Raw genomic sequence first — 15,812 nt, forward strand, 5'->3', positions numbered from 1 at the left:
ACCACATGATGTTCAACAAGAAGCAAAAAAACAACAAACATGTGCCTCTCCAGCTGAATCACGTTCGCTATTTCATGAAATATTTAATTTACATAGCACGTAGGGTCCACAGAGTGATGCGCATGTTGCATGGTCTATTTATGTTGTACAATTCCCAGCTGCATTAAATGAAAGGTCATGTTGTCCTTGTCCCATTGTGGATTAAAAAGCCCTAAAACATGTTGATAGGCAGTATCTCTGCACAGATGTCACATACATCTTCTGCATTTTGGTTATGCATGTAACACGGAATAAGAAACCATAAACCAGGGAGCTGAAGATTAAACTCTGCAGTACACCGACAGGCCCTAAACAGGCTGTGTGCACACAATCAAAAGGCAATTCTGATGATACATCAAACAGGCACGGATTAAGAATGCAGAGGCCTCAGGCCACAACATGTTGGAGCTGCCTGTAATCCTGTAATCCTGTCATCTCACTCTACTGTTACAGGTTATTAGTCAAGCATACTACCTGTTGGGAACACCTGTAGCTTATGCAGGATTTACACGCATCGACGAAAGCATGTGATCACAACCTGAAGGACAATATTATAATTATATTTATATTAACACCTGTGGATATCTTCTATTATACTGGGATTACACTACATGATTACAACAATACTTTCTTGGGCCAGCGGCAACAATATCAAAACATGAGTCCACAGAGTGTAGCTCAATACACAAGCATGTACTGCCCCACGTCCGCCACTACAGTTCACTGATTTAGATTGTTCCACACACACACAGTATCAATAATATAAGAGGAATGGGCAATCACTATTCTCCTATTCTTTTATTTATTCATCCTTTATTGAGCCAGGAAGATCCCATTGAGATGCAAGATCTCGTCTTCCTGAGAGTCCTGGTCAAGACTGCAGCACAATCAGTCTCAAAAGTATAAAAAGTAACCCATGTCATGTATTAAAACACAAGAGAAAAACTCGTAAGAGAAGAGTAGTATACAGACCAAACCAATGACGTCCATACACAATCCACCTCGGCCAAAAACTGTATAGAGCAGCAACATGTTTACTTCAACGCAGTTTTTAAAAGACCTTTAAAATGTTCAAGGAGGGCAGTGCTTCTAAGGTAACAGCTTGACTTAAACAGTACATAAACAGACAGGCAGACCTTATTCAAAGAGGCAGATGCTTTAAAAAAAAGGAACAACAGGGAAGTGACAGGACAGAGAGAGATTCATGCCACAAACAAATGTTCGTACACACTTCCACCTGCTGATTTTGGCAGAGAATCGTTCATAATTGAAAGCATATTAAGCGCTTTGCTAGTGCTTTAATTTTATGTGCACTAATTAAGTATTATTTGACACTGAAACAGTAGCTTCATGTTGATGTTATTTTGCCCCTCTGAGGTTACTTGGTTGATTGTTTTGATCTCGTCCTCTTCACTTAAGTTGTTTGTTTGCTTTCCTCACTTCAATTGCTCTTGCACTGAGCTAAACTGCCAATCAGTGATGTCACTCCCTAATAGGCTCTGCGGGCTCTGCCACAGATTCAACATTGGAATTGGCCAAAAAAAAAAGAAAAACTAGTGCCAACAGTAAGGGACACAATGTTAAAACTGAGGCAACAGATGATCACTGACGGCCTGATATTGACGAACGGTCAACCCTCGGCTTAGTGTGTCAAGGCCCTAAGAAAATAAAGAACTAGAATGTTTTCTGCAAACAGTTTTCTTGGCTATTGTCTTGTCTGAAGTCCATCCATCCATCCATCCATCCATCTTCAACCGCTTATCCAGGGCTGGGTCCCGGTGACAGCAGACCAAGCAAAGCACCCAGACGTCCCTCTCCCCAGCAACACTTTCCAGCTCCTCCTGGGCAACCTCAAGGCGTTCCCAGTCCAGATGGGATACGTAATCCCTCCAGCATGTCCGCAGAACACCTCTAACAGGAAGCGGCCAGGAGGCATCCTGATCAGATGACCGAACCACCTCAAGTGACCGCTTTCGATGCGAAGGAGCATCCGAGCTCCCTCTGGATGTCCGAGCTTCTCACTCTATCTCTAAGGCTGGGCTCAGCCACCCCACCGAGGAAACTCATTTCGGCCACTTGGATCCACAATTTCATTCTTTTGGTCACTACCTAGAGCTCATAGCCGTAGGTGAGAGTTGGGACGTGGATGGACCAGTAAATCCAAAGCTTTGCCTTCAAGTTCAGTTCGACTGTCCGGCGCAACACCCGCATCACTGCAGGAGCTGCACCAAACCGCAGATTCATCTCCAGTCTTGAATCTAAATCTTCAATTTAAGTCTATCTTTTTTAATCAGCCTTTAGAGTAAAAACATCACTCTGTGTTTCAGCGACAGAAAGATTAGGTCTACAAACTTGAAACCCATACAACACAGTAATATGTGGCGCCAGTTTGGCTTCAGCTTAACTTCTCTTATTATTTTCATATATCAGGACCATTTTTTCTATTTGATTGCTCATGTGTCTGGCCCACTGACTGTGGGGTAATTACATGTAGAACAGGCTCAAAGCACAGAGTGTACTGTACTCCAGCACTGTTAACACTGAAAACAGCTCCAGCAGGATTTAGACTACCATTAGGACTCGACCACTACAGCCCAACAAAAGAGCACTGTGGAAGATGACCTCTAATATGGAAATTTGACTACATTTATTATTCTCATTTCTGTTACATGCCTACAACACACTAAAGCACAACCAGCAACGTTGAATTTTTGATTTCCATATTTATGTTCAGATGTGATCTAGTGTAAGTCTAAAAATAACCCGTCTGTTTGACCTTGTCGTGTCTTATCTGCCTGATTACAGCTGAGTGTAGTATCCTGCCACTTGATGAATTGAACTCCAGGCTGTTTGTACTTGTAACCCTGCGAGTGTGCGCGCTGGCTGAGGTTATGGTAACACACTTCTGCGGGCTATCTAACAAAACCACAAGGCACACATCGGTCAAACACACGCAGATCCTCAGCTGCTGCCGCTGACCCCCAGCGAGCTGACATGCAGTCCAGAAGGCTCGCTGTTTATCACACTGGGTAAACTCTAACAGATAAATCTTTATTTTGATTACATTACATGGGAATTTACGACGCTTTGGGGAAATTATGTCAATGAGGTACCAAAACACTGAAGGACACAAGAGGGAAAAAATAGAACACAGACATAAAAATAAAGTATAAACAACTGTGGGCTTATAAACACTTAATCTTAAAATTAAATATGTGCTTCATATAAAGTCTTTCACTTAATTTGTGTCTAAACAAAATAAAACAAGACTAAGAGTTTACAGCAGCTCCAGTGTAAAGTAAACCAAACTGAAAGACAGAGACAAGCTGAGGTCTAAAGTTTGTTTATTTGAGCAGTTATGAGGAAGTCAATGCAGAAATAGATTTGATGTTTTGGAGGGTATGTTTCCCATGTTCACTATCTTAGTTCTGCATGCTATAATTTGTGGACAAAGCACATGCTAATCAGTGCTAAAACAAAGTACAGCTGGTGCAGATGGAATTCAGTTCAGGTTTTTGGTCACAAACCAAAGCACTGGATAAATGAAGAACTTAATTGATGATTGCTTTCATCGATGGTTAAGGACTCACCAGCTATAGTAATTGATCCTGTTGGGAAAATGATTGTCTGTGCCAAATTTCAGGGCAATTCATCCAATAGTTGTTGAGACTTTTCATCCTGAACCACAAATATCAACCGACTGGTGATGCTAGTCAGTCAGGGGATCGCCTCAGTCGGTAGGATACATCATCAGGGGACCTTGAGCATCTGTACCAAAGTTCATAACAATTTGTTGAATATTTTACGAAATATTTCAGTCTGGACCAAAGAGGTTGACCAATCAGAATATAGTTTGGAAATGGTTTTAGTAGATCATTTAAATCTGCACAAAGAAATCCCTGGAGCTGTGTATTTCCTAATCAAACACATGGAGACAGCTGGATCTCTATCTGTGCAAAGCCGCCAGCCCACAGGGGCCTCGAGGGCCCCATGTTCACTACGTGGCAATTAGTTTGTGGTAATTTGATTGATTGAGATTTTTTGGATAGTGTGCACCACTAAAGTGCTTAATTAACTGACAGGATAAACAGCCTTTTCTTGTCTTTAGGGAGTTTATGTCAAAATTTAGTTTTACATTCAGTTTAACGGAAAGACCAGAAATAAACCTGTGGCTGGTAATATTCCAGCAGAGGAGCATCTAGGGACATATAATAAAGCCACCATGTGAAGTCTGCCTGTGCCGTGAGGTGCATGTCGGACAAAAAGTAACCAAATAAAAAATCAGAGTCTATCAAGAAAACAATCAGCGGAGAAATTTGTCTCAAGACACTTCAGGTAAACGAATAATCCTTCAAAAAGTTTGATTTGAAAGCACATACCTCCTCCAAAGTGTTTGTTTATGCGCTCCGCCACTGTAAATCACCGCAGGCCTCGATGCTGCTCTGATGGTCCTGCAGCGCACTCGCTCACCTCAGCTTATTTGGATCGAGCAACTGGGTGATTTATTCATGCGTAGTAATGATTATGCCTACTGATTAAACACACGCGTCATTTTCAGTGTTTTATTAACAGAAATTAGGCTGATGTTTGTATCAAAATAGGCTATATATCATGAATTACTAGAAAACAAATACATTCTATGTCAAATCAAGATGTTCGGCAGCAGTGAGCACCCCCATATAGTCAGAATGGTACGGTCTTGTTTCATAACCACATTTTACAACGATTCAACGGCGAGACTGGCAGTCGAATCAGACTTCTCCGAATCGAATCACCGAATCATCGACTATTCGGGGTCACCCCTAGCACAGACCACGTGGGCTGTAGGCAAAGCAAGCATGCTGACTGCACATGTTCCAGTCTCTTGTTTCACACTGCAGTCCAGTCCAAAATGTTGCTATCAAGCCAGCCGCAGCCGCCTCACAACGGTGGAGTTAGTTTTAAATTGGATATTTGACAGCCATTCACTCCAGACACAACTGCACCTTTTAGTTTCACGTTCACCTGATGTTGGCAGGAAGATAGTAAGCTCACCTCCCATTTACTGCTGAGGTCTGAAGCGAACCGTCAATTGTACTATGAATAAAACCACCTGCATGTCTACATGACCGCAACTATGCAGTGACTGTGCAGGAGGTATGTCTGAGCCTTAATGTAAAAGGAGTAGCTTGCTGATGATTAAGCATCTTTAAGCTCATTGTTTTGGTTTTATGGCTTGAAACTTCCAACATGTCCTCATACCTAAATGACAGAATAGGCTGGTTGCCAATGACTCCTTAAACACATAATTGACTGTTAGAGCGTACAAGTGACAGACACATGCACTCATGTTGTGAAGCAGTCGCAGTTTATTTGGTTAGTTTTAGGAAAAGATCATGCTTTGGGTTCAAATAACTACATTTGGTACGTAACTTAAAGGTCCAGCGTGTAGGATTTAGGGGGACACACATAAGTATGTTTTCTTTAGAGTATAATCACCCAGAAATAAGAAACATACTCTGTCTGTTACCTTAGAATGAGCCGTTATATCGACATGGGGATGGTAAATGGTAAATGGACTGCACTTATATAGCACTTTTCTAATCTTCTGACCACTCAAAGCACTTTTATACAACATGTCACATTCACCCATTCACACACACACACAGTCACACACTGGTGGCCGAGGCTACCGTACATGTTGCCACCTGCTCAGTACCCATTCACACACTGATGGAGAGGCCATCAGGAGCAATTTGGGTTCAGTATCTTGCCCAAGGATACTTCAACATGTGGAGCTGAGGAGCCAGGGAACGAACTACCAATATTCCGATAAGTGGATGACCTGCTCTGCCTCTGAACTACAGTTGTGGGTGCTCGTCTACAGAGGTTTGGCCCCAGATGGACAAAAATCAAACACCGACTCTCGATAGGACCTTTTGTGTTTGTACCACTATAGTTAGCACCTCCTCCATTTTAATGTTTAACAGCTTCATTCTGTGTGTTTACCAGCTATAATCACCCGGTCCATTTGTTTTGGAGAGGAAGAGACCTCTGCCGATAATTCAGCTCATGATAAAGACCTCCTGTACCTTTAAGATACACATGTAAAACCCTTAGGTTGCCTTATGTTGGCAGTTCAAGTAAGCTTGCTAGAAAATAAAGCGAGTTTGGGCGGATGGATCACTTAGTGACAAAACAGCCTTCTGAGTAAGTAATTAATAACTTACAGAAACATTGTGTAATAGTCCACCTTCCACCTTCTCTTCCCCTCCTGTGTAATCCTTTTTTTAACCAGGAAAATGACACCTGTTCAAGTCCAACTTGTTTAAATCTCTCTGGTTATTGTGTCGAGTCAAAATATTTCCCTATGAGAATATGTGGGTGTAACATCATGTCTGAACAGCAAACAAGTCTGTCTCTGTCCACTCTGAATCCATTAAATATGCACTTCTTCGAGCAGGGCTTTCATAACAGGCCAGGTTGGTATGGCGCTACAACAGGCAGTGTGCAGAACCAACAAGGTGTTAGAGTGTCCACTTTCCCTCTCCCTTGTGTTTCCTGTTTCCACTAGTGTCTCATGTTTGTTTGTAGTCTCTCTATGTGTATTTGCTGGATGTGGCCTCCTGGTTCCCTCCTCCTGCCAATCTTCCTGAGGGCTAGCAGCTGCTGAACCTGCACACCTGAACCTCTTGTACAATCAAGCCACTGCAGTATAAAACCCCGGCCCAGACATCCAGACTCTGCCAGAGTGGTCAGTCTCCTCTGCAACACAGACATCACGACCAACTTCTAGTTTTTTGACACTTTGTCATTTTGTGCTTTTGGACATCAGTTCACACTGTGCTGTGTCTCAGGTTCACCACGCCAGCCTCAACCAGTACCCGCCACGTCCAGCTTTGTTCTCGTCTTCTGCCTCTTGATTCAGACTGCTCTGCTTCACCATTCCCTGCCCACAACAGCCATCGTAATAACCTGCCTTTAACCATTCAGTTTCCTGGTTGTGTTTGCATTAGGGTCTCAACTTGAACTCAGGGGAAATACAGTTTTGATAAGGACATTAGATTCTCCAATGTATGATCCCTAAATACAAATACTGGTCTCACATTGCAGAGGGTAATCTGATCATAGCATTTTCACTGTTCTGTGCATTTGTTTCATTATCAGTCATCAGTAATGACTCAATAAAACAGACTACATGCAGGTGTACCTAATAAAGTGACTAGAGAGTATGCAGTATGTAACAATGACAGACATGGGAGTCTGGAGACAGCACTTCCTGCATGGGAATTTGTGACCACAATAAAAGCAGCTGGTATACAACACTGATGTTTACATGTGATAAAGAGGCGATTACAGGACAATAACATGTTGAAGATCAGACTCAATGAGTCAATAAAAAAGTCATAAACTCCGGCTAAATGAAGGTGAATTGCCTTCATGGTCATAGATCAACAATGAATCAGAACACTAATATTGACACAGCAGGAACAGCTTTCTCTCTTTACAGCCACCGACCCAGTGTACACATCAGTGTGTGTGTTCTGTGTGTGATAAGACGTATCATGAGGAGCTGGTATGTGCGTGAATGTGTATACTGCATATAGCCCCCTGCCTCATCCCCACCACACACACACACAGACACACACACACACACACACACACACACACACACACATACACACTCATCCTTTGCCGTCTCTCAACAGGAAGTAGTCATAGCTACAAAAGTCAGAGGTCATTTCTCAGAGGGCGCATGAGGATGTGGTGGTGTACGCATCATTCACCAATAGGAACTGTTTTCTCACTAAGCCACCGGGAAATGAGGTTCTCCTCTCCTCTGGGCTTCCACATGAACACAGCCACCCACACACATACACATACACACACACACACACACACACACACACATATCTGAGCCATAATAAGCTCAAGGCCGAGACAAACCAGCAGTTTTCAAGTCAATAATGTTTTTCACAGCAGCAGTAAGGCTCCATGTAGCAGCTGGAGGAGTCAGGTTTTCGATGTTCAGGGCTTTAAATCATTTTTATTTCAGTAAACTGTCGGGCCCCAGTACCAATAATGCATCTGGCATAGCTGAGATTATTTAAAGGGTCGTTTCACCTAAATGAACAAAAACACATTTACTTCTAGTGGTGTCCATTAGGAGTGTGCCACATCATCACTTTCACGATAACACCAGTATAATTTTTACTTATGCTTGCGATATTTTGACCTGTTGACATATTGACGTCATACTGTTACCCACGGCAACAGGCATGGCTGAAAGCGAAATTGTTACAGACTCTGCAGTGGTTCAGAAAAGAGGAGCAGCTTCAGTAGTGTGGAATAAACTGTGGCGTCCTGAATGTTTTAAGAACAGCCTCGGACTCTTTTAGTGACTAAGGGAGCGATCACACCGAGATGAAACGCCAGAAACGCGACGCCAGTAAAACCATTGTTTTCCTATGATACGGCGCATCTGACCGGCGTTCAAGCATCTTTTTAGACGGGCGTTTTTGTAGATGCTTCTTTTTAAACGCACGTGTTTAGACGCGCGTAGACGCTGAAAAGTTAAAATATTTTCAACTTTTTGAGCGTCAGACGCCAGTAGCTAGCGTGCATTGAATAAGCGCTCCCAGCGTTTCAAGCATCTTTGAAGCGTCCGTGTCTCTAGCATCTCATTTCTGTGTGATCGCCCCCTTACCGCTCAGAGGGAACTCATTCAGCTGCTCCTCTGGCAGCAGCACAGCGTCTCTCCCTCTCCTCTCTCACCTTTTGTCACATTGGTAATGTAAACCTACATGACACTCACGGCTTGACAAAAACTACCTATATGTAAATGTGTGATAATTGTGGTATCATAACAGCCTGTCACACGTTACAGCGTGATGATTAGAGGAGAATAATTTGTCATATGACATGAACATATCATGATATTATTGTTATTTTAGGGCCATATCGCTCACCCCTAGTGTCCATGCAGATAAGTTTGTTTTTATAGTGATCACATCTGTTGGGGTGAAACTGTTCACTATAAGTGGATAATCATTAATATCTCTTTATTTCTCATGCAGATTACTATCTAACTGACATTTATGTATTAAGTAATGAAATGGAAAGCTCTGCAATTCACCGAATTTTATTGACTGTTTCAAATTACAGCACAAATCAAATTAGGCTACTGTACTGTGTATTATCCAAGTACACTACAGCACAGTACTCAATCCACATGATCCCTATACACATTTTCTGTCTCCATCACTAGCAGCCATATGAAAAGTTTCACTGCTGCATCTCACTGGCTCATTTTTGGCAGTTTGTCATAAACTTCGAGACTGCGTTATTCATGAAGATAAATTGACTTAATTTTTCCTTATTTGATTTGAATGTGCACGCAGCAGCAGCCTCAGCTCACCAGCTGCAAGCAGACAGGTTATCTTGAGGCAAAGTATCATGGAAGTAAAGTTAAAAAAAAAAAATACAGTTAAAATAGTTTTAAATTGGTTTTTCACATGTTGTCATGTATGAAAAGACCCAGGAAGTCCCATTGAGATTGAAAATCTCATACAAGAGAGACCTGGCCGAGGTACCAGCCAATCAAAACACATTAAAATGCAACAAATACAACATATAATACAGAAATCCACAATCAAACAACAGCTATTCAAACATAAAGGCCTCTCAAGGAAAACAAGCACATGTCTCTGTCACCACATTCTTTATGATGCCCTTAAATTCACCAATGGATACTGTAAGCGAACTACTTGATCACTGAAAGAAAATTTTGTGTTTGTATGGGAATGATTCCCTCTGACGCTTTTTGATGCACATAAACTGTTTCCAAATTTTGAGATATCTTTACACCATTACACAGTAAATTTAATTTGTGGGGCTCACAACATTAAAAAAATGTCAGTGGAACACATCTGTCCATAAACCGTGTCCTTGTTACTCCTGACTCCGCAGACATCAGTGTTTTCAAAGTTTTTAACTGAAAGTATTTCCACAGCTTAATACCACAAGAGGTAAGCAAAAAATAGACCTTTTAAAATACTTCATCGCACCAGTGGAAAAGAGAAGCAATTTTCATTTTGCTGCAAAGCAGAAGTCCATTTGGGACCAAAACTTCCTCTGAGCTCGACCACATGTACAATCAATTATGCAAATGAACCTTCAAGCCCTATTTTCATATCCACTGAGACTGGCCGCGGCTGCTTTTCAATTTAGGATTTAAGTAATATTCAGTCCTAGTTATAGATTATTTTTTCCAGCCCATCATCCCAAGATTACCATTTAATTATCTTGTTTTTGGACAAAGAAAACTTTTTTTTTTTTTTTTTTTTTTTTGAATTTTGTTGTTTGTTGTTGTACTCTGTATGCTTTTGATTGCTTGCTATTATTGTTTTTAGCATGTGTTTCTTGTGCTTTGATCTGTGAAATATGTATTGCAGTTTGGGTATGAAATGTGCTATATGTACATTTTCCTTGTATTGATTAATCTGAATTATCTTCTTTACTTACAAATTTTGCATTTCTGTGCTCATATTTATGTTTTAAATGATATCAAATTCATATTTATCAAATTCATATTCCAAGACTAAGCCTTCATTACGTCTTCATGTCAAGCTCATTGTTTAGCTGTCTGGCTGCACCTTGGTTCAAATCTCTCATAGAGCCGTTCTCAACCCCTTCAGGCAACCTTTTTCACGTAAAAAAAATCTAAAACAGATGCACTGTGAGGTTTAATGAATATTCTCTAGTGTTGTTTCATTTAGATCTTTGTTCTCCGGTATGAATGATTTCTGTAGTGCTGGTTGCCGTGACATTGAATATGCAGGTTTATTAAAGAGAGGTGCTGAGCTGGAAGAATATCCTTCAGCTCAAGTGGCACTTAAAGTGTTGTTCTCTTCACAGGCTGTGCACTGCTGCTTAAGCTCAATATCCAAGAGCTATGTTGTATTTTAATCATTTAATATGTAACACTTCCTGTTCCCCTGACACTGGATGATTAGAAAAGCAAATGTGAAAACTATGGAGTTGACTGTTGTCCAAATCACTGCTGTGTTATCAAACAGAGCAAAAAACTGCACATTTATATAGGCACTGGATCAACAAATTAATTTTATGAGTGCACTAAAGAAACACTAACAAGGGATGAGTCCAAAGACTGTCCGCATGAAATTACTGATGGTTGTTTGTTGGCTGTTTCAAACGATTTGTGCACCACATCGCTGAGTAATTCCCAGTGGTCGCCATGTGTATGAACAGCATTTCCCTGCAGCAGCAATCTCACATGCCTAACTGAACTGTGCACAACATACCTGAGCAACCCGATCACATTGTGGAGACACTGAAAGTTTACACAGCAATGTTTTTTTCTTTTTGTGCCATAATCCCAGCAAGAAAATCAGCCATGAAGCCACTGAAATACACCCAAAGTCACTGGAAACAGTGATGGATCGCTACAAAACACCAACATCTGGTGCCTAAAAAGCCACTGAAAACACAGCAACGAGTCACTACAAAACACAGACGACTGGTGCCTAAAAAGCCAATGAAAACAGTGACGAGTTGGTATAAAACACTCATGTAAAAGCTAATCTAAAAGCAGCTGATAACACCACAACAGCTCACCACAAACACCTGTATTTGGTGCCTAAAAATCCACTAGAAACACAGCAACAGGCCACTATAAAACATCTGCATTTGGTGCCTAAAGAACCGCTGGAAACAGTGACAGTTAGCTACAAAACACCTGGGGTCCGTTTCACAAAGCAGGTTCAACAAAATCTGAGTCTAATCCTGAACTCTGAGTTGATCTACTCTGAGATAGGAAACTCTGAGTTTCCGGTTCCAGAACAGCTGATTTGAATCAGTTTAATCAACTCGGAGTAGTTTCACCTGGAGTTAAGCGCATGCACCACGACTATAAAAAGCCAGCATCAATGGAGCCTCAATTCGACGACTCACCGGTACGGTGAGTTTGCACACGTTTTCAAAAAGAAGTGAAACATCGCTGCAGCTGCAAAAGAGAGGGAGACGGCGTGGGAAAACATTGCTGCTCGGGTCAATGCGTAAATTTAAATGTAGTCCTTTGCAATCACAATAATATTACAGGGAAAACTGCTTGAATGGTAGCCTATTCATTTATTTCATTTGGGCGCAATCCCGCGGGGGAGAAGCGCACTTGGCAGCAGTTTAGGATTAAATATAAAAACATTGTTCAAACAGGTAAGACCTCGGCATAATCTCATATGGGTACCTCATTTTGATCATGTTTTACATTGTAAAGTAAATATTAAGTGGCTGTTTGACTGTGCAGTTGTTTTACCCCCAACATAATGCTGTTTTCACACACATAAATGTCTTCTTATCTATATCATGTTCTGTTAAATAATTAAGCCTATTTAAACTAACACAGACTTCTACTCAGCCAACAGAAAGAAGGCAGATGCCTGTAAAACGAGCACACTTTTCTGACCGCCCTGCATACAGTTGCCTTACTCAAGTGCTCAGCATCTCCGACATTGTACAAAAAAACTTCCATTTGCAAAGAAACGCAGCGCAACACACAATATCTGCTGGGATGTGAGAGCATGACTACAACTGGTAATGTTGCAAATGTAAGGACGGATTAGGTTGTGTATGTAGATGATGGACTGTGACGTGAAATGGTACCGCTCAAAAAGATAATTGTCTGGAAATGCTAAAACATCTATGCACGGCCTGATAACCATCTCCTGACGAACATTTAATTCTCTGCGCAGTAATGCTGCACCTTCATCCACGGGATCGTTTTCAAAAGGAGATGCCATGTTAGTGAAAAAAGTCGCCACCTACTGTGCCTAATGGACTTATAATATACTGACTCGGATTTTTTAAATGATTTTTTTAAAAGACAGACGGCAGAACTAGGCTACGCCAAAACTCGCCTGCTGACTGAATGAATGAGGAAATCAAATGGAGTGTGTGGCTCTGAAAGAGGGCGGAGACAGAGAGAAACTCGAGGTTCTTTCAGAAAAACCTGGTCTCGACCAGGTTAGGTTCATAGAGTCTGTTACTACGGCAACTGACCGGAAGCTTAAGTTACCTCTCTCTCTGAAACAGGCTAGAGGTACCCCTCTTTCTCTGGTTTGAGTTACCTCCCTTTTTGAAACGGAAAACTCAGAGTTTCCCTCATTTCAGGGTTAACAGACTCTGAGTTTTCACTAAACCTGCTTTGTGAAACGGACCCCTGATTTGGTGCCTAACAGCAACTGATAACACGGCAACAGATCATCACAAAACACCGGTATTTGGTGCCTAAAAATCCACTAGAAACACAGCAACAGGTCACTATATAACACCCATGTTACACCCATGGTGCCTGAAAAGCTCCTAGAAACAGTGACAAGTTGCTACAAAAAAAAAAACATGTTTGGTGCCTAAAAATCTGCTTGAAACATAGCAACAGGTCACAATAAAACATCCATGTTTGGTGCTTGAAAAGTCCCTGGAAACAGTGACAAGCTGCTACAAAATACCCATATTTGTTGCCTAAAAAGCCACTGGAAACACAGCGACAGCTCATTACAAAACACCCATGTTTGGTGCCTAAAAAGCTCCTAGAAACAGTGACAAGTTGCTACAAAAAACCCATGTTTGGTGCCTAAAAATCTACTTGAAACACAGCCAACAGGTCACGACAAAACATCCATGTTTGGTGCTTGAAAAGTCCCTGGAAACAGTGACAGGTTGCTATAAAATAACCATGTTTGGTGCCTAAAAAGTCCCTGGAAACAGTGACAAGTTGCTACAAAAAAAACATGTTTGGTGCCTAAAAATCTGCTTGAAACATAGCAACAGGTCACAACAAAACATCTATGTTTGGTGCTTGAAAAGTCCCTGGAAACAGTGACAAGTTACTATAAAATACCCATTTTTGGTGCCTAAAAAGCCACTGGAAACACAGCAACAGCTCACTACAAAACATCTATGTTTGGTGCCTAAAAAGTCCCTGGAAACAGTGACAGGTTGCTACAAAACACCTGATTTGGTGCCTGAAAAGCCACTGGAAACACGGCAATTGTTACAAAACACCTGTATTTGGTGCCTAGAAAGCCACCGGAAACAGTGATGGGTTGCTCCAAAACACGAATGTTTGGTGTCTAACAAGCTGCTGGAAACACAGCAATGACTCACTAAATTATAGCCGCGTTTGTTATCTGTTGGTCTCAAAAAGTGATCTGCAGCTTGGCAGGCATCTCGCCAAGGTGAAGCCATTCACCATCCCCTCCACCTCCAGGTGACAAAGTCAGCTCATAAACTGTCACTATCACACTAATATGATACATATGAAACGTGCAAATGTAATGCATTTGTACAATACCAGCATTTTCTCCTGGCTACTGCACTGACCTGAGCTCCAGAGCATCACTTGTTTCCATGGTGACTGTGTGGAGCCTGATCATAAAACACACTCACATAGCAGGGGTGACATAGAGTATGTATGTTGGCCCACCTGTGTGCTCTTGACCTTGTATCAGTCCTAACACAATGCTCTTTTTCAGGGTGAACAATGATTTGATGGACTTGAAGATACATTGCTATCAGTAGGAATTTTCTTCAGGAAATGGTTCGATTTTTATTGTTTGCCGCATTGCTGTGTAGGCAGATACACAAACTGTTGTGTGTAAATGTTGCATCAGCACATTGACTGTGTGTACAGTATGTGGCAACAAGATTTTAATGAATACTTTTCCCTCACAGACACTAGATTTAAATTAAAATGTGCCTTAACAGACTCCATTGGCTCCTAACTACTTCTTATGAGACTATCAGTCCAAACAGGGAAATTAATGTATTTCTCATGATAAAAGCTTCATCACCTTCTGTTCTACACACTGGACCTTCGTACTATCTATAACTTTAATATACTGCATGTATCAACAGATTAGTCTCCAGTCTTATTGTCAAGACGGTGACTCTGGACCTCTGGTTCTAATTCAGCCTTGTGATATTAACGATCTGCAAATGTTAATGAGCCTTCACAGTCACAGGAAGAGGGGCACCACTGTACATTAACAGAAGATCTTTCTCTCTTTGGTGGCTGTAAACACAACTCACAGTCCTGTTCTTGACTCTGGTCAGTCTGCTCTCGTGTACTGTTTTCTTACAAAAAGTAATGCCCCAAAAGTTGAACATATCCTATGTGATCATGAGCTAATAATTCATGTAAAACCCCATATTTGGGAAGGCTGAGATTACTGTAGTGATGTGAGCAAAGAAGGAAGCGTTCCAGTACGGTTGGAGGTTGGGGTGGTGGATGGGTCACAAAACACAGGACTTTCCCTCGGGAGACGAGGATGCGACATTGTGCGAACTTGGAGTGAACTTTGAGTCATTTTAAGGAACGTTGTCGCCATGTTTTGGATGGCTTTGGCTCAGAAGGTAGAGCGGATCGTCTACTAACAGAAGATCAGCAGTTTGTGTTTGTTAGTTTGATTGTAGTGTAAAAAGCGCTTTGAGTGATTGGAAGACTAGAAAGGTGCTGTACAAGTGCAAGTCCACATACCATTCCTTTTCCTAAACCTTACCTCAGTAACTTTACGTTAAGTACGTAATGTCATTTTGTAGGATACTATACTTTTCTCAGCCTGCTGCACCTGTGACCCAACTTCAGATAAGCGGTTGGCAATGGATGAATGAATATACAAACCATTGTATGAGGATATGTCGCTCTGCTATATTCCGTGCTTCTATCGGCACGTCATCAGAATTGGCCAACATGCTATTTCTTACTATGCACAACG

At 41.5% G+C, this 15,812-nt stretch overlaps 1 protein-coding gene across 2 annotated transcripts in view; it reads right to left on the bottom strand.

Annotated features, from left to right (window-relative positions):
- The window catches only part of ano1a (anoctamin 1, calcium activated chloride channel a), a 118,943-nt gene that overhangs the window by 88,524 nt on the left and 14,607 nt on the right, over positions 1–15,812 (bottom strand). The window lies entirely within an intron of this gene.

This window comes from Epinephelus fuscoguttatus, linkage group LG2 (assembly GCF_011397635.1).
Source record: "Epinephelus fuscoguttatus linkage group LG2, E.fuscoguttatus.final_Chr_v1".
Classification (NCBI taxonomy): domain Eukaryota; kingdom Metazoa; phylum Chordata; class Actinopteri; order Perciformes; family Serranidae; genus Epinephelus; species Epinephelus fuscoguttatus.